The sequence below is a fragment of the Bos mutus genome, chromosome 6, assembly GCF_027580195.1.
Source record: "Bos mutus isolate GX-2022 chromosome 6, NWIPB_WYAK_1.1, whole genome shotgun sequence".
NCBI lineage: Eukaryota > Metazoa > Chordata > Mammalia > Artiodactyla > Bovidae > Bos > Bos mutus.
This window is the reverse complement of record NC_091622.1, coordinates 21,370,165-21,393,158: the sequence shown is the minus strand read 5'-3', so window position 1 is coordinate 21,393,158 and position 22,994 is coordinate 21,370,165. Positions and strand designations below refer to the sequence as shown.

The following is a 22,994-nucleotide window of genomic DNA, read 5'->3' as shown; positions in this document are numbered from 1 at the left end:
AGGTGCCATTGCCTTCTCTGAAACATAAGCATGTATTATTTTTACAGTGCAACTTTTTGGGAAATTAGAAACTCTTTGAATATGGTAACAAAAGTCAAGCTTTATTCACTTGGTAAAATAGTAACACTATGTCTGGGAGAATCAAATTCTAGTTTTAAATTGGATAATATGGCTCATTGCCAACTTATGGCCAATAGTCAGGGTAGAAAATAATGTATGCTAAATCAATTGTATCTTGGCATTTCTCTCAATAAAGCATATTATTTAATCATACTACTTTTACTATTGACCATTTTGTGTTTCTCAAAGGTAACAGTTTTATCAAAGAATGAATATTACTTAAACCAAAAAAATTTACTCTTATGAATAAGTATTTCAAAATAAGAGTAGTTCATTAATTTGCTTATTGCTCTTTGCTTTTGCAACTATTAGGTAGAACTAGATCTTCAGTGATATATTGGTACTTATATACTATTCATAATATTAGCTTTAGTTGTAATTTACTTAGAGGAAATACTCTTAATTTATTATATATGACAGCTAATGTGTCCGATTCTTTACGATCCTATGGACTGTAGCCCGCCAGGCTCCTCTCTCCATGGGATTCTCCAGGCAGGAATACTGGAGTGGGTTGCCATTTCCTTATCCAATGACAGCTAATAGGCAAAAGTGAATGTTAGATATGACAAAAGTAACCGTAAACAGTACCTTGGTTTAAGCAAATACACTGCCTAAAAAAAGAAAATAAAACGCATATGTTTGAATCTGAAAACTGTTTAAAATTCACCTCTCATGCTTATGTTGGTAAAAATTAATTCTAGCAATGTGTATTGATTGCTAAGCATAACCAGGCAACTTATTACACACACACACACACTGTATATATATATGTGTGTATACATATATATATATTTAACATCCAGAAAAGTTCAATAAATCAAATAATACTATCTCTATTTTACGGAAAAGAAAACTTGAGGCTTAAAGTTTAAGTACATTGTTTAAAAATGTCCTAGATGGTAAGAATTGGAATTCTAAGCCAGCTCTGCCAATGCTTGAAGTCTATATAGGTACAGATTATGGCTTTGAATTTAACTATTCACATAAGGAAGAGAAAGAGAAATATGTAAGGTAGATGTCTTCCAAAGAATCAGAAGTCACATTTTGTTTATAAATTAAAACATTTATGTGTAACATTAAAGACAAAAGTCAAATATATAAAGGCAATAATTTTGGTTGGTTATTTCTGTTCTGCCTGCCGTGGACTGTAGCTCACCACGCCATTTCTCTTATTATATTGAAGTGTTGCTTTATGGTATTTACAGAGTCAGACACAGAACTTATCAGTAAATGTTGTACTGAACTGAATATTCCTCAATCCTATTGTAATCTTTGCTTTTTTTTTGCTTGTACTGGAAATTTATGAATCCAGTTCGAATGTTTAGACAGTTGCTATGTTGAAACTAAAATGAGAAGTTGAGTGACATGAGTAGGTTTAAAGTCCTGTACAGCCACTTCAGCATGGATAATTCAAAATAAACTGCAAAGTTCTCACTGATCTTTTTTTTTTTAATCTATTAGTTTAGTGTTAGAGAAATTATTTCCTATAGGTAGAATACTGTTTCACTTAAACTGTATGAAAGCAAGCAATCAATTTATGTTCTCACCAACACTTAAGTGAAAGTAGAAATTTTGAAACTTCAAGCTGACATTTTTGTCATTTTTGGTTTGATCTATTATTCATTCATTCAACCAAATATTTATTGGATGCCTGCTGTAACATTCCAGACACTGTAGTAATACAACAGTGAGAAAAAATGATCTTTGCAGAACTCACAGTCGAGTGAAGTAGGCAGATACTAATCAAATAATCTCAAGAATAAGTTTAAAATCACAAATATAATAAGTGTTACAAAGGCAATGTTTATGGCTGTTTTAGTGCATTTACTGTAAAAAGCATTTAGATGATCAATCAGTTCTCCCTGAGAAAAGAGTTCTGGGTTGAAATCTGAAAAGGTGACTAGGCAAGGTAGCAGAAGGGTGAGAGTTGTAAAAAAGATTTCTGGGAGAACAAACAACACGTGGAAAATTCCTGTGCAAATGGTGGGGTTTTCAGTTCTGTTCAGTTCAATTGCTCAGTCATGTCCTACTCTTTGTGACCCCACGGACCGCAGCACGCAAGGCCTCCCTGTCCATCACCAACTCCCGGAGTTTACCCAAACTCATGTCCATTGAGTCGGTGATGCCATCCAACCGTCTCATCCTCTGTCATCCCTTTCTGCCACCTTCAATCTTTCCCAGCATCAGGGTCTTTTCCAATGAGTCAGCTCTTTGCATCAGGTGGCCAAAGTATTGGAGTTTCAGCTTCAGCATCAGTCCTTCCAATGAACACTCAGGACTGATCTCCTTTAGGATGGACTGGTTGGATCTCCTTGCTGTCCAAGGGACTCTCACGAGTCTTTTCCAACACCACAGTTCAGAAGCATCAGTTCGTCAGTGCTCAGCTTTCTTTCTTTTCTTTTTCAACTCTCACATCCATACATGACTACTGGAAAAACCATAGCCTTGACTAGACGGACATTTGTTGGCAAGGTAATGTCTCTGCTTTGTAATATGCTGTCTAGGTTGGTCATAACTTTCCTTCCAAGGAGTAAGCATCTTTTAATTTCATGGCTGCAGTCACCATCTGGAGTGATTTTATGGGTTGAATTATGTCCCCCTAATAAAAGATACATTCAAGTCCTAATACCCAGCATCATAGGAGGTGACCTTGTGAGGAGATAGGTTTATATAGGTAATCAAATTAAAATAAGGTCATCAGGATGGGCCCTAATTCAATATAAGGTATAAAGGAGAATTCTGGAAACAGAAAAACAGAAAGAATGCCAGATGAAGACGGAGGATTGAGTGATGTGTCTACAAGCCAAGGAATGCCAAAGACACCAGCAATCCACCAGAAGCTAGGAAGGTCAGGCAGAATTTCCTCATAGGCCTCAGAGGAGCATGACCCTTGCCAACCCCTTGATTTCAGACTTCTAGCTTCCAGAAATGTGAGAAATAAATCTCTGGTAAGTCACCCAGTTTGCTCTGGTTTGTTACAATTTGATAGGTAAGGGTGGGAGAACCATGTGCACTTGAGGAACTGCAGGCTAAAGTAATTGAAATGCTGAAAGTGAAGGGGGAAAGTGATTTGAGATGAAGTTGTACTATAGGTCATGGAATTTTGTCCTCTCGAAAGTAATTGAAGTGATTCAATCAGGAAGGGAGAGTAATCAGATTTTAGCCTGGAGAATGGATTGAAAGAGGGAAAGAATGGAAGCAGGGAAGTAAGTTACCTCGTTACTGTTTTTGTTTGGGAGAGAGATGATTGCTGCTTGGGGCAGAGTATTACCACTGGAGACTGAATTACATTAATGCCTGAGGAAGATAAAGAAATGTTGAAATATTGTAGAAAGGGAGAGCCAGTTGGCCAAAAAAATAGGTGGAACTGCCTATTCAGCAGTACCTAATAGGTACTGCTGAAGAAATTGGTGATTAGGAATTCACTGTGGCATCGATATTTCCTATTCTGCAACTCTCTCTAGAAATAATAATTCATTCAACAGTCACATGAAGAAAATGGAGCCTTAGGGTCTGCAAATAAAGACACTTTGGACCTTAAGGAGAAATGATCAAATCCAGGATATAATTTTACTCAAATGATTGTCAGTACTTTATTATTCCTTTAATAAATATATATCTTTGATATGATCACATTTGACTTTTCTAGGTGTTTGTTTGAGCTCACTACCATTCTTCCCTCACCAAACAGATTCTCAGTATATTAGAGCCCCCTTAGTATGACTTGTTTTCCAAAAAATAGCTATGATTGGATTCTTCACTCTTCTGCTTAGCATATCACCTAAGGAAGTTTTAAAGTCACTTTTTTTAAAAGATTTTTTTTTTTTGATGTGGATGACTTTTAAAGTATTTTTTGAAGTTGTTACAATATTGCTTCTGTTTTATGCTTTGTTTTTTTTTTTTTTGGCTGCAAGGCATGTAACTTAGCTCCCTGACCAGGGATTGAACCCGCACCCCCTGTGTTGGAAGGTAAGATCTTAATCATTGGACCACTAGGGAAGTCCCTATATCCATCAGAAGCTCACATTTAATGCCATCTTTTATTAGTTTTCTTTTTCACTGCAATACTAGATCACTTTCCTTTATCATTTACTTCTTTTTCTGATATGATTCAAGGGGTCTTTTTCATCAGAAAGATGTCTTTTGCAAAACAGAATTATTTGACATAACTGCTTACTTTCAGTAAGTAAGCCTTTCCATTTTGTAATTGTTCTTGGTATATGGTATAATTCTTCCTTTTGTTAACCTTTTTATAAGCTCTGTTTCTGGATCTTTATATGCTTATACACACTTAAACTTTTGGGTATAAAGACAGTACAGCCTTCAAATGTTTGCTTGCTTATATTAAGTATTATTTACCTGAAATAATACAGATTTTACTATTTTCTACTTTGCTTCTGGCCAGAGTAGACACTGTTTTGGTATGTAAATTCAGGACCCTCTAATCTGAAGTGAAGAGATGAAGCCTTAGGAAGAAGTACTTGGTAAGAAATATGTGTACAGCTGGAGACTTAGCCAATTTGTAGCAAAACTGAAAGGCAAGAGTGGTACATATATCTCAGAAGTTATGTTCTTCCTGCCATGCCCTCCAGGGGTCTACATTAGGTAAAGCCAAGAAGAGGCCAAAGAACAAGGGATGCTATTGATATAGTCAGTCTATAGAAGTAGTCAGCCTGGTAGGCAGGGTCAGAAAAAAGAGTGGAATAGACAGTGAGTAGATCTGAATTGAAAAATGGAAATTATCCAGCTCAGATAGTAATTTCAGGTTTTTTCACATGCTGGTTTCCTTGCTGAAGTGATTTTCTCTTGCTCATACATTATTCTAAAGTTCTACGGCTGGAAAACTTCTATCCATCCTTTAATTTCCACTCTGATTACAGAACGACACTGCAGACTCTTTTCCTCTCTCTATCCAGAGCTTATTTTTATGTCTACAGTGCTGCAACAGAATTATGCTCATACTTTGATTTTAGCTCATCAGAGATGTGATTTATTCTTCAGTGTTCTCTAGCACCTAACAAATTATCCATAGTAGTCAGCTTGATTGTTGAATAGTGACTGCAAATAGTTGTTGAATATTTGGACAGATAGATAAGTGAATAATTGTTTATAAATGAAAACTTCAGAGTGTACACAATTTTAAAAAGGAAGAAAGAAGAAAACAAGGGAGGAGAACACAAACTAAAAATGATTTGGGAATATCAACAAATGGTTGAGACTGAGCTAAAGTTAATCTGTTGTGACAATCTGGATGTACTGGACACCTCATTCCAGCAGCTAACACTGGTGAGTCCAAGGTTTTCTATTATAAAATGAAAGGGGACTACCACAGGTGTCAGGCTGAATTTGCCACAGGAAATGACAGGAAGGAGGCTGCAGAGAACAGCCTAGTGGCTTATAAAGCTGCTAGTGATATTGCAATGACAGAACTTCCACCAAAACATCCCATTTGCTTAGGTCTTGCTCTCAATTTTTCTGTATTCTACTATGATAGTCTTAATTCCCCTGACTGTGCCTGCAGGTTGGCAAAAGCAGCTTTTGATGATGTAATTGCAGAACTGGACATGCTGAGTGAAGAAAGCTATAAGGACTCTACATTTATCATGCAGTTATTACGTGATAATCTGACACTATGTACTTCAGAATAAGGAAGCGCTGCAGGATGTGGAAGATGAAAATCTGTGAGACATAAAAGTCAACAAGAGAAACCATCTCTGACCACCCTAGACCTTCCCATCCTACCCCTCTTGGAATTCCCCCATTGTCACTGAGAACCACCAAATCTGACTTTTACATTTGGTCTTAGAATTTAGGTTCCTGCCCTGTTGGTTTTCTTTCTTTCTTTTTTTTTTTTTAACAGTTTTCAAAAGTGCCGGGAGCCAGCATGGGAGTCCCCACCCATGACAAGGTCATGTGGGAGAGCTCTGATGGGCAAGGCGAGTCAGAGTTCGAGGCCCCCGCCCCCCTGGACCTGCCTGAGTGTCTACCCCAAAACCAGAATCTGTCTGTTTTATTATTTCATGACCTTCACCAACTCCTCTGACATTTACGGGGGCTATCCCCGACCACCTTTCTCTGTAAGAAAATCAACTTAGAGCTCTAGTTAATAAGTCTCCAGGGTATAATGGGTGTGTTCCAATTCAAATCCCTTAGAAAACTTTCTAACCTGCCTGAACAGGTTTCGGACTCTTACAGCTACGCATGTGATTGTTCGCAGCCTCCCAACCATGAGAAGCACAGGAAGTTCAAGATATCCTAACAATGCAGAGCCTCTTGGGGAGTTAGAAACGGTTATAATAGAACTAATAGAGGATTTCTTTGTTGAACCAATGCCTGCTGCCAAGTTTCCATATCTCCTACCCACTCACTGTACCCCTGGGAGTGTATTGATTAATATAGTTAGTATATAGAAATATAAGTAGTAACTTTAATGTTAATAACCTTAGACCTTTGAGCTAATAAATTCTTTCCTTGATTATCCCCCACTGCACCTTTTGACCTATAGGAATGCAACTCTATCTAGTGTGCTCAGGGAGTGGCGCTAAACTCTATGAAAAAATCACCTGAGGAGAAAATAAGTTTTTCTAGTTAATTAACCCTTATCAGAAGAAGAATGTTAGCAGGTCTCCTGACCAGAAGATGATGTAAATCACCTAAAGCCTTTGTTTATGATAAGTTTGTAGAAAGAAAGCCTGGTTTCAATAATGGTCAAGGTCTGCTGACCTTGCATGACTCTGCATCCCCTATTATCTTCTATGTATAACTTAGGGTATAAAAGCTCCTTTTGAAGATAAAGTTGTGGACCTTGCTCAACAGGCTTGGTCTCCCTGTGTCGTTTTTGCTTCCTTTTCTCTCCTTTTCTTTTCTGTTCTTCTTTCAGGCCAAAATAATTGGAGCGTGGGGGTCCTCTGAGACCACTTACTTGCCTGGGCTTCTAAGACCCACTGGAGAAGGTGCCTAAGGTGGGGCATCTTCCGCTATTCGAGAGGGCGCCTGCAGCCTCTGTGGTCAGGGCAAACCTGGTGTCACGGGTTTTATTGATTTTCCACGTAAACCAGTTATTATAGGCCTCTGATCTCTCTGCTGTGATATCCCTTTAATCGCCAACGCCGTCCTCCCGAGGGAATCCCTGGATCCAGTTGGGGCTGGACCCCAGTACAAAAGTTCTTAAAAGCAAGAGTGAATTTCTGTGGATTTTACTAGTTCCAGCTTTTAGGTTAAGAACACTAACAGGACTGCATAGAGGCTTTTTCAGCATTACTGTGTTGTCTCCTGCCAGACGTGGCAAGATCACCATTAGAATGGAAATTACATTCATTCGAAAGCCATTAGAATTTTACCTGATGCACGTATCTAAGAGAAAGGTTAATTGCACTATAGAGGTTATGTGGTATCATTTCCCCTTTTTCTAATTGTTTAAGTTGAATTTTATACCAGTGTTTAAAATTAATTGGATGTTAACTTGAGGTGGTAAAAGGTTGTTTGCAGAGTTTGTTGTAATAGTTTTGCTGTGTTTCAAACTCTGCTGAAATGTTGCTGAAAAGCATGGTGCTGGTAACAGTTCAACAGTCCATGGCTGCTCATTCTTGCCTACTTTTACTCTCCCTCTGACGCAGGTTAGCATTGAAGGTGGTATGGAAAAGCCTGCATGCATGTTCAATTCTTCGTTTCTTTTCTTTACCTCTCCCCCTGGGCCCTGCCCCTCCCCTCCTTGCTCGTTCAACGTCTGTCTTTTGTTCAATATGTGTAATGTGAAGCTAATTTGTACTGCTGGATATCTGACTGGAGTCACAGGTACAGAATCTGTATCATACTGAATATATAGCATGGATTAACATTAAACAAATAAAACAAACCTAAATTAAAAAGGAATAGCTTTCTTTGTTGCTGTTCAGTCATTAAGTCGCTTAGGTTTCTTAACTTTGCTAAATGGGAATAATAAACATAATGTAGAGTATAATTGTGTGGTAAAAATGACATTAAATAACATAGTGTATACAAGGAGACTTAGATAATATCAGGCACAGTAGACCCTCAAATCACGCTAAAACTATGTTGAATACAATTAAATTAACACTTGAAACTTAAAAAGCAAGATGCTATGGTAAGCTTGAGATAAAACCAAGCAAAGATAACACATCTAATGTGGTTCTTAGCTAGTTGTGAATAGAGTGGAAAGAAAAATAAGTTCATGCCAAAATTCTGACCTAAGGATTAAAACAATTTCTTTTGATATTATCCTAGCTCTTCAACAGAAAATATTTAACCAGGGTAGTGTATTATGGGTTATTTCTCTTTCAAATCTCTCCCTTAGGCAATTTCCTGTATGGAGACTAGTAAGGTCTTTGCACCCTCACGTCAGGGCAACTAATGCTCAGTGGTTCAGTGATTAAATAGAAAGGTTCAATGTTATATTTGGAGACTCTGTAAGTTCTTTGGGTGCAGTGGGAATTAATTTCCTTCCCTCAATTTTGTTTAATATGCATCTATACCATCTTAAACTCCTTTTTGAAGTGGCCTGTGGCAATTCTCGGAGAAGGCAATGGCACCCCACTCCAGTACTTTTGCCTAGAAAATCTCATGGACGGAGGAGCCTGGTAGGCTGCAATCCATGCGTTTGAGTAGAGCTGGACACGACTGAGTGACTTCACTTTCACTTTTCACTTTCATGCATTGGAGAAGGAAATGGCAACCCACTCCAGTGTTCTTGCCTGGAGAATCCCAGGGACGGGGAAGCCTGATGGGCTGCCATCTATGGGATCGCACAGAGCCGGACACGACTGAAGCGACTTAGCAGCAGCAGCAGTGGCAATTCCACTCTGTTATCTTTAACATTAGAGAGACGGTGTTGTCAATCAAGCATAAGGACTTATACATCTTCAGGTAATTTGAGTTGTGATGATGTAAATGCTTACTTAAAAGAAGTATAGATAACTGTTGCAAAGAGTTGGACTCGACTGAGCCACTGAACTGAACTGAAGAAACTAGAATAATAATAATATACTCTTGGATATCATGCTCATGCTCAGTCGTTTCAGTCATGTCCGACTCCTTGCAACCCTGTGGACTATAGCCCACCAGGCTCTTCTGTCCATAGGATTCTCCAGGCAGGATTACTGGAGTGGCTTCCCACGCCCTCCTCCAGGGGATTTTCCTTACCCAGAGGTCGAACCCAAGTCTCCTGTGTTGACTGTATTGCGGGCAGATTCTTTCCCTCTGAGCCACTGGAGAAGCCCATTCTTGGATATATACTTAGATTATAAATATATTCATAACATCTGGGATAATACTGCATATATTTGGCACCCATAACATATTTATTGGGGGTTCCCTGGTGGCTCAGTGGTCAAGCACTCACCTGCCAATGGAGAATATGTAGATTTGATACCTGTATTGGGAAGATCCCTGGAGCAGGAAATGGAAACCCACTCCAATATTCTTGCCTGGGAAATCCCATGGACAGAATAAGCCTAGTGGGCCACAGTCCATTGGGTCACAAGACTCTAACACAACTTAGCAATTAAACAACATATTTATTATATGACTAAATTAATGAATGAATGGAGGTAATTTTAAAAATTGTTTTTCTATCATTGAAAAATTTGTACTCAAATTAACTTAATAAGGTATTATGAATATATAATTAAAAAGAAAAATCAGCTAAGAAAATAATAGCAAACAGTAGCAACAATAACAGCTACAAAGAAAGAAAGAAAAGGCATCCAGATTCAACAGGAATACTGTGTTTATTACTGACAGGAGTAATACTAGCAGAAGTAATACTGCTTTTCTTAGCAGATGAAATGATCTTCCATATTTCCATTGCCTACTCCAATTGAAAATCCTAAGGAATCCACAAAACTCAAAACCCATTAAAATTAATAAATAAATTTAGCATGGTCACAGGATACAGGTTAAATCAACTGTATTTCTATATACTGGTTATGTCTTGCCCACACTAGTAGTAGATATGTGCAAGACATAACTAGTATATAGAAATACAATTACATCTATTACTGTGGGCAAGAATCGCTTAGAAGAAATGGAGTAGCCCTCATAGTCAAAAAAAGAGTCCTAAATGCAGTACTTGGGTGCAATCTCAAAAATGACAGAATGATATGTGTTCATTTCCAAGGCAAGCCATTCAGTATCACAGTAATCTAACTCTGTTCCCCAACCACTAATCCTGAAGAAACTGAAGTTGAACAGTTCTATGATGACCTACAAACTTCCTAGAACTAGCACCAAAGATGTCCTTTCCATCATAGGGGACTGGAATGCAAAAGTAGGAAATCAAGAGATACCTGGAGTAACAGGCAAGTTTGGCCTTGGAGTACAAAATGAAGCGGGGCAAAGACTAATAGAGTTTTGCAAGAGAACACACTGGTCATAGCAAACACCCTCTTCCAACAACACAAGAGACGACTCTACACATGGATATCACCAGATGGTCAACACCGAAATCAGACTGATTACATTCTTTGCAGCCAAAGATGGAGAAGCTCTATACAGTCAGCAAAAACAAGACCAGGAGCTGACTGTGGCTCAGATCATGAACTCCTTATTGCCAAATGCAGACTTAAATTGAAGAAAGTAGTGAAAGCCACAGGCCCATTCAGGTATGACCTAAATCAAATCCCTTACAATTATACAGTGGATGTGAGAAATAGATTCAAAGGATTAGATTTGATAGACCAGGTGCCTGAAGAACTTAGGAGAGAGGTTCATGACATTGTACAGGAGGCAGTGATCAAGACCATCCCAAGAAAAAGAAATACAAAAAGGCAAAATGGTTGTCTGAGGAGCCTTACAAATAGCTGAAAAAAGAAGAGAAGCTAAAAAGAGACAAAGGAGAAAAGGAAAGACATACCCATCTGAATGCAGAGTTCCAAAGAATACCAACGAGAGGTAAGAAAGCTTTTCTCGGTGATCTATGCAAAGAAAGAGAGGAAAACAATAGAATGGGAAAAACTAGAGCTCTCTTCAAGAAAATTAGGGACATCAAGGGAATCTTTCATGGAAAAATGGGCATAATAAAGGACAAAAACGGTATGGACCTAACAGAAGCAGAAGATATTAAGAAGAGGAGGTAAGAATACACAGAAGAACTATACAAAAAAAAAAAAAATTCGTAATGACCCAGATAACCACGAGGGTGTGATCACTCACTTAGAGCCAGACATCCTGGAGTCTGAAGTCAAGTGGGCCTTAGGAAGTATCACTATGAGCAAAGCTAGTGGAGGTGATGGAATTCCAGCTGAGCTATTTCAAATCCTAAAAGATGATGCTGTGAAAGTGCTGCACTCAATATGCCAGCAAATTTGGAAAACTCAGCAGTGGCCACAGGACTGGAAAAGGTCAGTTTTCATTCCAATCCCAAAGAAAGGCAATGCCAAAGAATGCTCAAACTACTGCACAATTGCACTCATCTCACACACTAGCAAAGTAATTCTCAAAATTCTCCAAGCCAGGCTTCAATAGTACTTGAACCAAGAACTTTCAGATGTTCAAGCTGGATTTAGAAAAGGCAGCAAAACCAAGGATCAAATTGCCAACATCCGTTGGATCACTGAAAAAGCAAGAGAGTTCCAGAAAAACATCTACTTCTGCTTTATTGACTATGCCAAAGCCTTTGACTATGTGGATCACAACAAACTGGAAAATTCTTCAAGAGATGGGAATACCAAACCACCTTCCTTGCCTCTTGAGAAATCTGTATGCAGGTCAAGAAGCAACAGTTAGAACTGGACATGGAACAACGGACTGGTTCCAAATTGGGAAAGGAGTATGTCAGGGCTGTATATCGTCACCCTGTTTATTCAACTTCTATGCAGAGTACATTATGCAAAATGCTGGGCTGGATGAAGCACAGGCTGGAATCAAGATTGCTGGGAGAAATATCAATAACCTCAGATATGCAGATGACACCACCCTTGTGGCAGAAACTGAAGAGGAACTAAAGAGCCTTTTGATGAAAGTGAAAGAGGAGAGTGAAAAAGCTGGCTTAAAACTCAATATGCAAAAAACGAAGATCATGGCATCTGGTCCCATCTCTTCATGGTATAAGATGGGGAAACAGTAGAAACAGTGACAGACTATCTTCTTGGGCTCCAAAAATCACTGCAGATGGTGACTGCAGCCATGAAATTAAAAGACACTTGCTCCTTGGAAGAAAAGTTATGACCAACCTAGACAGCATATTAAAAAGCAGAGACGTTACTTTGCCAACAAAGGTCCATCTAGTCAAAACCATGATTTTTCCAGTAGTCATGAATGAATGTTAGAGTTGGACTATAAAGAAAGCTGAATGCCAAAGAATTGATGCTTTTGAACTGTGGTGTTGGAGAAGACTCTTGAGAGTCCATTGGACTGCAAGGAGATCTATCCAATCCATCCTAAAGGAAATCAGTCCTGAATATTCATTGGAAGGACTGATGCTGAAGCTGAAGCTCCAATACTTTGGCCACCTGATGCGAAGAAATGACTCATTTGAAAACATCCTGATGCTGGGAAAGATTGAAGGTGGGAGGAGAAGGGGATGACAGAGGATGAGGTGGTTGGATGGCATCACTGACTTGATCGACATGTGTTTGAGCAAGCTCCAGGAGTTGGTGATGGACAGGGAAGCCTGGTGTGGTATAGTCCTTTGGGTCGCAAAGAGTCAGACACGGCTGAGCGACTGAACTGAACTGATACTAGTTATGAACAATCTGAAAATGAACTTCAAAAAATTGTATTCAGTAGCACAAAAAAGTAACATTTAGTAAAATTTAATAAATATAGGAAGAAATGTAAAAAAAAATTGATACCTGTATATTGAAAACTGTAAATCATTGCTGAAAGGAATTAAAGAAGACCTCATAAGTAGAAGTCCATGTCCATGGATTGGAAGACTCAATATTGTTGAACTGATAATGCTTTCCAAATTCATTGAAAGGCTTAAGACAATCCTTATAAAAATTCTTACTCTAATTCCAGAATTTTAAAAACTTACCCTAAAAGTAATTTGGAAGTACAGTTCTTTTAGAATAGTCAAAAATTTTGAAAAATAAAAAGTTGTAGTACTTATACTTTCTGTACTTCAAAACTTACTAGAGGGCTACAGTAATCAAGATAGTGTAGTACTGGCATAAAAATAGTCATGTAGATCAATAAATCAAAAATATCAAGAGTCTAGAAATAAACACATTTGTGTTCAATTGACTCTTGGCACATATACATCCAAGGCAATTTAATGGGATAAATAGTATTTTTTTCAATAAATAGTGCGAGGACAGTAGCTATCAAAAAAAAAAAATGTACAAGGCATGCCAAAAGACACACAGAAAAATTGAAGAGATCAAGCAATCTTCAGAACCAGTCATAGAAGGGATGTTGGAATTATCATACTGGGAATTTAAAACAATTGGATTAATATCCTAAGGGCTCTAATAATAAAGTAGATAGCATGTAAGAATTACTGGGCAATGCAAGTGGAGAGACAGAAATCCTAAGAAAGAAAGAAACAAAATTAGTAGGCTGAGCATGGCTGAAGAAAGAATCTCTGAGCTAACTTATATATAAGGTTCTGAAAACCTTAACAGACACCTCAGCAAAGAAGATATACAGATGGCAAATAAGCATACAAAAATATGCTCCGCATCATACATCATCAGGTAATACAAATGAGAACAACAATGAGATACCAGTAGACATCAGTTAGAATGGTGAAAACCCACACCACCAGATGCTGGAAAGGATGTGAAGCAACAGAAACTCTCATACATTGCTAGTGGGAATGCAAAATGGTACAGCCATCTTGGAAGATAGTTTGGTTGCTTCTTAAAAAGCCAAACATACTCTTACCATAAAATCCAACAATTGTGCTCCATGATATTTACTAAATGGAGTTGAAGACTTATGCCCCACAACAGCTCCCCCCACAGCAGTGTCACCCCCACAAAAAACCCTGCACATGGATGTTTATCACAGTTTCATTCATAATTGCCAAAAACTTGGAAGCACCGAAGATGTCTTTCATTAGATGAATGAATAAACAAACTATGGTGCATCAGATAATGAAATATCATTCACTGTTAAAAAGAATTCTATATCAAGCCATGAAAAAGCATTAACAACATTTAATCCATAATTGATAAGTGAAAGACGCAATCTGAAAGAGGCTACACACTGATTCCAACTATATGATTATGGAAAAGATGAAACTATGGACACAAGAAGAAGATCAGTATTTGCTAGGGATTCAGGGAAATAGGGTTGAATAGGTAAAGGACAGAGAATTTTCAGGGTCCTGAAAATACTCTGGAGGAGACCATAATGGTAGATACACGTCATTATACATTTGCCTAAATGCATTGAATGTATAATACCAAAAGTAAAGCCTAATGTAAATGACAGGGTTTGGGTGATTATGATGAGTCCGTATAGGTTCGTCAGTGCTAACAAATGTACCAGTCTAGTGGGAGATGTTGATAACAGGGAGGCTGTGCATAAGGGGGATGGGCAGAAGATATATAGGAAGTCTCTGTACCTTCTCTTCATTTTTGCTGTTAAACAAAACTTTCTCTAAAATAAACCCTTAGAAAAAAAAAGTCCTGAATCTGAATATTGTTTACTTTATTCTTTCGTATAACATATACAGAGCCAGCATATTTTTTTTTTTGTACCTTTGTGAGTTTGAATTGACTTCAACATTTTATTCTTGAACTTGGAAAACGTTGAAATATCTCTGAGAGGTTTTGTTTTGTTTTTTAACATGACGATTTTGGCCAGTGTCTCCTCCTCTCAGATATCTTCCTCATTTGTCAGTATCATTTTCCTCATTTATGTTGATAAATTCACCTTTACTAATTTCCCCTGGCTGCATACTTTGAGTCTCTTGTTAAGTGACTGTCAACATTCACATATGCAGCTATTCTTCTTTATTTTCACCTATATTGAACTTGAATTTCACTTTTGGTGTTAATACTTTTTATTTCTTCACTACACCTTCTTCTTTGTTGGCAAGTCTTTCTTTTGATTAGCCATTTTTCTAAGATGTCATTTGAGGTTATCACTGAAGGACAACGAGGCAATGCAACTATGTGCTTTGCTGTGTGTGCAGGAAGCAACTAACAGATAATCAGTGACCAGTCAGTAACAGATTTTGAAAAATAGGAATATGATTGACCACTGATTATGAAGTGCATATGTTATTTGTGGAACAATTCATGGACTGAAAAGCTAACAGCTTTACTTTATGCAAATACAGTTGATATGACATGGTAACAAAAACTTGAGCTTGCTCTTGAGGGGACTGGTATTGTTATATATATATATATATATATATAAACTATTATGTCTGTTATATTACTATATTATAAATAAATGTATAAATATATAACTAAATAATCTTGGTTAATTGAAATTTGTGTAAAGCAAGTTCATGTATAGAATTGTGCACGCATAGAATTTGTTGCATATGTGTGTGTTCTTTGGCATATGTGTCCTATTTTTGAGCTGCTAAAACTTTAAAATGGTATCCTTTTATATGTTTCTAAGGAGACCTGTTTCATTCATTTTCATTAAAGATAGTCTCTGCAATGGTTTTGTGACTAGTCAATGGGGATTGTCAGTAATTTCTTAGGTAGAAAAAATTAGTAATCTATTATTTTAAACATATTATTATACAGTTTTGTTTCTGAAATATCAGAGCCCTCAACATGAAATTTAGAATATGTTAATTTTTGTTTAAGAGATATTGAAAATATTTATATTTTTGGAGTAAAACATTTTAAGCTAATGAAACAAGAAGGATGTTTAAAAGTTTTGAATTTATTTTATACCATGTAGTTAACTTAATGGAGAAAATAGCCTTCATATATCCCTTTAGTTTGAAGGTTTAAAACTACGGTACTGGCAGTGCTCTATGGGAGTGCTGCTTAGATCCTTCCAGGTCCTGGGCCAGTGCCTCTGCCCAGGTCCGCCACCATCTTGAACTGAGCTGTCCGAGTTGGGTGCAGACGTTTCCACTTGGAACCCTGGTCTGAAGTGTCCAGCGCAACGCCTCCACATGCAGTTCCTTAGGAGGAAGTGAAACTAGATGAAGCAGAGGGAAAAAAAGAGAGAAGAAATACAGCTCCACTCACCAGAACCCCGACACAAGCTTCCCTAACCAAGAAACCTTGACAAGCCACCTGTACAAACCCACACAGAGCGAGGAAACGCCACAATAAAGAGAACTCCACAAACTGCCAGAATACAGAAAGGACACCCCAAACTCAGCAATTTAAACAAGATGAAGAGACAGAGGAATACCCAGCAGATAAAGGAACAGGATAAATGCCCACCTAACCAAACTAAAGAGGAAGAGATAGGGAATCTACCTGATAAAGAATTCCGAATAATGATAGTGAAATTGATCTAAAATCTTGAAATCAAAATGGAATCACAGATAAATAGCTTGGAGACTAAGATCGAGAAGATGCAAGAAAGGTTTAACAAGGACCTAGAAGAAATAAAAGAGAGTCAATATATAATGAATAATGCAATAAATGAAATTAAAAACAGTCTGGAGGCAACAAATAGTAGAATAACAGAGGCAGAAGATAGGATTAGTGAATTAGAAGATAGAATGGTAGAAATAAATGAATCAGAGAGGAAAAAAGAAAAACGAATTAAAAGAAATGAGGACAATCTCAGAGACCTCCAGGACAATATTAAATGCTACAACATTCGAATCATAGGGGTCCCAGAAGAAGAAGACAAAAAGAAAGACCATGAGAAAATACTTGAGGAGATAATAGTTGAAAACTTCCCTAAAATGGGGAAGGAAATAATCACCCAAGTCCAAGAAACCCAGAGAGTCCCAAACAGGATAAACCCAAGGTGAAACACCCCAAGACACGTATTAATCAAATTAACAAAGATCAAACACAAAGAACAAATATTAAAAGCAGCAAGGGAAAAACAACAAATAACACACAAGGGAATTCCCATTAGGATAACAGCTGATCTTTCAATAGAAACTCTTCAAGCCAGGAGGGAATGGCAAGACATACTTAAAGTGATGAAAGAAAATAAGCTACAGCCCAGATTATTGTACCCAGCAAGGATCTCATTCAAATATGAAGGAGAAATCAAAAGCTTCTCAGACAAGCAAAAGCTGAGAGAATTCAGCACCACCAAACCAGCTCTCCAACAAATACTAAAGGATATTCTCTAGACAGGAAACACAAAAACAGTGTATAAACTCAACCCAAAACAATAAAGTAAATGGCAACGGGATCATACTTATCAGTAATTACCTTAAACGTAAATGGGTTGAATGCCCCAACCAAAAGACAAAGACTGGCTGAATGGATACAAAAACAAGACCCCTACATATGTTGTCTACAAGAGACCCACCTCAAAACAGGGGACACATACAGACTGAAAGTGAAGGGCTGGAAAAAGATTTTCCATGCAAATAGGGACCAAAAGAAAGCAGGAGTAGCAATACTTATATCAGATAAAATAGACTTTAAAACAAAGGCTGTGAAAAGAGACAAAGATGGTCACTACCTAATGATCAAAGGATCAATCCAAGAAGAAGATATAACAATTATAAATATATATGCACCCAACATGGGAGCACCGCAATATGTAAGACAAATGCTAACAAGTATGAAAGGAGAAATTAACAATAACACAATAATAGTGGGGGACTTTAATACCCCACTCACACCTATGGATAGATCAACTAAACAGAAAATTAACAAGGAAACACAAACGTTAAATGATACAATAGACCAGTTAGACCTAATTGATATCTATAGGACATTTCATCCCACAACAATGAATTTCACCTTTTTCTCAAGCGCACATGGAACCTTCTCCAGGATAGATCACATGCTGGGCCATAAAGCTAGCCTTGGTAAATTCAAAAAAATAGATATCATTCCAAGCATCTTTTCTGACCACAATGCAGTAAGATTAGATCTCAATTACAGGAGAAAAACTATTAAAAATTCCAACATATGGAGGCTGAACAACACGCTGCTGAATAACCAACAAATCACAGAAGAAATCAAAAAAGAAATCAAAATTTGCATAGAAACTAATGAAAATGAAAACACAACAACTCAAAACCTGTGGGACACTTTAAAAGCAGTCCTAAGGGGAAAGTACATAGCAATACAGGCATTCCTAAAGAAACAAGAAAAAAGTCAAATAAATAACTAACCCTACACCTAAAGCAACTAGAAAAGGAGGAAATGAAGAACCCCAGGGTTAGTAGAAGGAAAGAAATCTTAAAAATTAGGGCAGAAATAAATGCAAAAGAAACAAAAGAGACCATAGCAAAAATCAACAAAGCCAAAAGCTAGTTCTTTGAAAGGATAAATAAAATTGACAAACCATTAGCCAGACTCATCAAGAAACAAAGGGAGAAAAATCAAATCAATAAAATTAGAAATGAAAATGGAGAGATCACAACAGACAACACAGAAATACAAAGGATCATAAGAGACTACTATCAACAATTATATGCCAATAAAAATGGACAACGTGGAAGAAATGGACAAATTCTTAGAAAAGTACAACTTTCCAAAACTCAACCAGGAAGAAATAGAAAATCTTAACAGACCCATCACAAGCACGGAAATTGAAACTGTAATCAAAAATCTTCCAGCAAACAAAAGCCCAGGTCCAGATGGCTTCACAGCTGAATTCTACCAAAAATTTAGAGAAGAGCTAACACCTATCCTGCTCAAACTCTTCCAGAAAATTGCAGAGGAAGGTAAACTCCCAAACTCATTCTATGAGGCCACCATCACCCTAATACCAAAACCTGACAAAGATGCCACAAAAAAAGAAAACTACAGGCCAATATCACTGATGAACATAGATGCAAAAATCCTTAACAAAATTCTAGCAATCAGAATCCAACAGCACATTGAAAAGATCATACACCATGACCAAGTGGGCTTTATCCCAGGGATGTAAGGATTCTTCAATATCCGCAAATCAATCAATGTTATACACATTAACATTGTGTTTACACATTGTTAACACATTAACTCATTAACAAATTGAAAAACAAAAACCATATGATTATCTCAATAGATGCAGAGAAAGTCTTTGACAAAATTCAACATCCATTTATGATAAGAACTCTCCAGAAAGCAGGAATAGAAGGAACATACCTCAACATAATAAAAGCTATATATGACAAACCCACAGCAAACATTATCCTCAATGGTGAAAAATTGAAAGCATTTCCTCTAAAGTCAGGAACAAGACAGGGGTGCCCACTTTCACCATTACTATTCAACATAGTTTTGGAAGTTTTGGCCACAGCAATCAGAGCAGAAAAAGAAATAAAAGGAATCCAAATTGGAAAAGAAGAAGTAAAACTCTCACTGTTTGCAGATGACATGATCCTTTACATAGAAAACCCTAAAGACTCTACCAGAAAATTATTAGAACTAATCAATGATTATAGTAAAGTTGCAGGATATAAAATGAACACACAAAAATCCCTTGCATTCCTATACACTAATAATGAGAAAACTCAAAGAGAAATTAAGGAAACAATTCCATTCACCATTGCAACAGAAAGAATAAAATACTTAGGAATATATCTACCTAAAGAAACTAAAGACCTATATATAGAAAACTATAAAACACTGGTGAAAGAAATCAAAGAGGACACTAATAGATGGAGAAATATACCATGTTCATGGATTGGAAGAATCAATATAGTGAAAATGAGTATACTACCCAAAGCAATTTATAGATTCAATGCAATCCCTATCAAGCTACCAACGGTATTCTTCACAGAGCTAGAACAAATAATTTCACAATTTGTATGGAAATACAAAAAACCTCGAATAGCCAAAGCTATCTTGAGAAAGAAGAATGGAACTGGAGGAATCAACCTACCTGACTTCAGGCTCTACTACAAAGCCACAGTTATCAAGACAGTATGGTACTGGCACAAAGACAGAAATATTGATCAATGGAACAAAATAGAAAGCCCAGAGATAAATTCACGCACCTATGGACACCTTATCTTTGACAAAGGAGGCAAGAATATACAATGGATTAAAGACAATCTCTTTAACAAGTGGTGCTGGGAAAACTGGTCAACCACTTGTGAAAGAATGAAACTAGAACACTTTCTAACACCATACACAAAAATAAACTCAAAATGGATTAAAGATCTAAACGTAAGACCAGAAACTATAAAACTCCTAGAGGAGAACATAGGTAAAACACTCTCTGACATACATCACAGCAGGATCCTCTATGACCCACCTCCAAGAATATTGGAAATAAAAGCAAAAATAAACAAATGGGACCTAATTAAACTTAAAAGCTTCTGCACAACAAAGGAAACTATTAGCAAGGTGAAAAGGCAGTCTTCAGAATGGGAGAAAATAATAGCAAATGAAGCAACTGACAAACAACTAATTTCAAAAATATACAAGCAACTCCTACAGCTCAACTCCAGAAAAATAAATGACCCAATCAAAAAATGGGCCAAAGAACTAAATAGACATTTCTCCAAAGAAGACATACAGATGGCTAACAAACACATGAAAAGATGCTCAACATCACTCATTATCAGAGAAATGCAAATCAAAACCACTATGAGGTACCATTTCATGCCAGTCAGAATGGATGCGATCCAAAAGTCTACAAGCAATAAATGCTGGAGAGGGTGTGGAGAAAAGGGAAGCCTCTTACACTGTTGGTGAGAATGCAAACTAGTACAGCCACTATGGAGAACAGTGTGGAGATTCCTTAAAAAACTGGAAATAGAACTGCCTTATGATCCAGCAATCCCACTGCTGGGCATACACACTGAGGAAACCAGAATTGAAAGAGACACGTGTACCCCAATGTTCATTGCAGCACTGTTTATAATAGCCAGGACATGGAAGCAACCTAGATGCCCATCAGCAGATGAATGGATAAGAAAGCAGTGGTACATATACACAATGGAGTATTACTCAGCCATTAAAAAGAATACATTAGAATCAGTTCTAATGAGATGGATGATACTGGAACCTATTATACACAGTGAAGTAAGCCAGAAAGAAAAACACCAATACAGTATACTAACGCATATATATGGAATTTAGAAAGATGGTAACAATAACCCTGTGTATGAGACTGCAAAAGAGACACCGATGCATAGATCAGTCTTATGGACTCTGTGGGAGATGGAGAGGGTGGGGAGATTTGGGAGAATAGCATTGAAACATGTATAATATCATGTATGAAACGAGTCGCCAGTCCAGGTTCGATGCATGGTACTGGATGCTTGGGGCTGGTGCACTGGGACGACCCAGAGGGAGGGTAGGGGAGGGAGGAGGGAGGAGGGTTCAGGACGGGGAACGTGGGTATACCTGTGGCAGATTCATTTCGATATTTGGCAAAACTAATACAATATTGTAAAGTTTAAAAATAAAATAAAATTTAACAAAACAAAACAAAATAAAAAAAAACTACGGTACTCTGATATATGGTACTGTGACATCTTTTAAATTCAGTTAAGTTTATTCATCTAAGAATTCTGAATTGTGATTAAGAGTACTTATGCAGAATAAACACTCCATTTGTATTTTAATTTCTTCAGAATTGTTCCCTTTGCTCATTTGAAAATCTAATCTTTTTCTTTATAGATAATTCAGTTTAATATGATAGTTACATATTAAGCTGTATAGTTATTTTAAATGTTTCATTTTTATTTAAATAGTAACTACTCATAGCAAATTTACTAGGAGAAATTTTCTATACTTTTGTAAAATAACTTTAAAAATGTATCTAGATATACTCCCAGTACTGGGATTGCTGGGCCATATGATAGTTCTATTTTTATTTTTTTAAGGAACCTCCATACTGTTCTCCACAGTGACAGTATCAATTTACATTCCCACCAACAGTGCAAGAGGGTTTCATTTTCTCTACACCTTCTCCAGCATTTATTGTTTGTAGATTTTTTGATGATGGCCAGGATGGGGTTGGGGTGGAAGGAAGGAACAAGAAGCAGCCAATATATGTATACATATAGCTAATTCACTATGTTGTACATTGTAAAGCAATTATACCCCAATTAAAAAAAAATCAGTGTTTCGCAAATAAAGGTGATCACCATGCGAAAAAAAGTGCTTCTACATTTCTGTGTTTTTCTGCTCTGCTGCTGCTGCTGCTGCTAAGTCGCTTCAGTCGTGTCTGACTCTGTGCGACCCCACCAGACGCAGCCCACCAGGCTCCGCCGTCCCTGAAATTCTCCAGGCAAGAACACTGGAGTGGGTTTCCATTTCCTTCTCCAATGCATGAAAGTGAAAAGTGAAAGTGAAGTCGCTCAGTCGTGTCCGACTCTTAGCGACCCCATGGACTGCAGCCTACCAGGCTCCTCCGTCCATGGGATTCTCCAGGCAAGAGTACTGGAGTGGGGTGCCATCGCCTTCTAGTGCTTTCCCCTGCTATGTGTTCTCATACTTACCATAGACTCTATTATTCATTTACTTCATAGAGATGAGCTGATTATATAGTATTTTAGGAGGTGATACAGATACATGTGACAAAGAAAAATTTAAAGCAATTAAAACAACAGAGTGCTCAAGGTCCAAAGTAGTACAGGTAATGAACAATGTGGCTGTCTGGAGGAAGTGTTTCACACAGAGTATAAGATTCTGAGGCGGAAATATGCTTAGCATATTGATGTAACAGAGAAGTCTAGAGATGGTTGAGCAGAGCTGTGACATGGTGAGTAGTAGGAGATAAGATCAGAGAGAAACAAAGGACCGCTTATTATAAAATCTTATAGACCATTGTAAGACTTTGATTTCTACCCTGAGAGAACTGAGGAGCCACTGGAGGACTTGCAGAGGGGATAAATGATC

The 22,994-nt window shown here is 37.4% G+C and overlaps 1 protein-coding gene and 1 pseudogene across 1 annotated transcript in view; one reads left to right on the top strand and one right to left on the bottom strand.

The window, feature by feature from the left end:
* Positions 1 to 22,994, bottom strand: part of TACR3 (tachykinin receptor 3) — an 86,183-nt gene that overhangs the window by 51,864 nt on the left and 11,325 nt on the right. The window lies entirely within an intron of this gene.
* Positions 2,883 to 5,820, top strand: LOC102287494 (14-3-3 protein epsilon pseudogene; annotated as a pseudogene).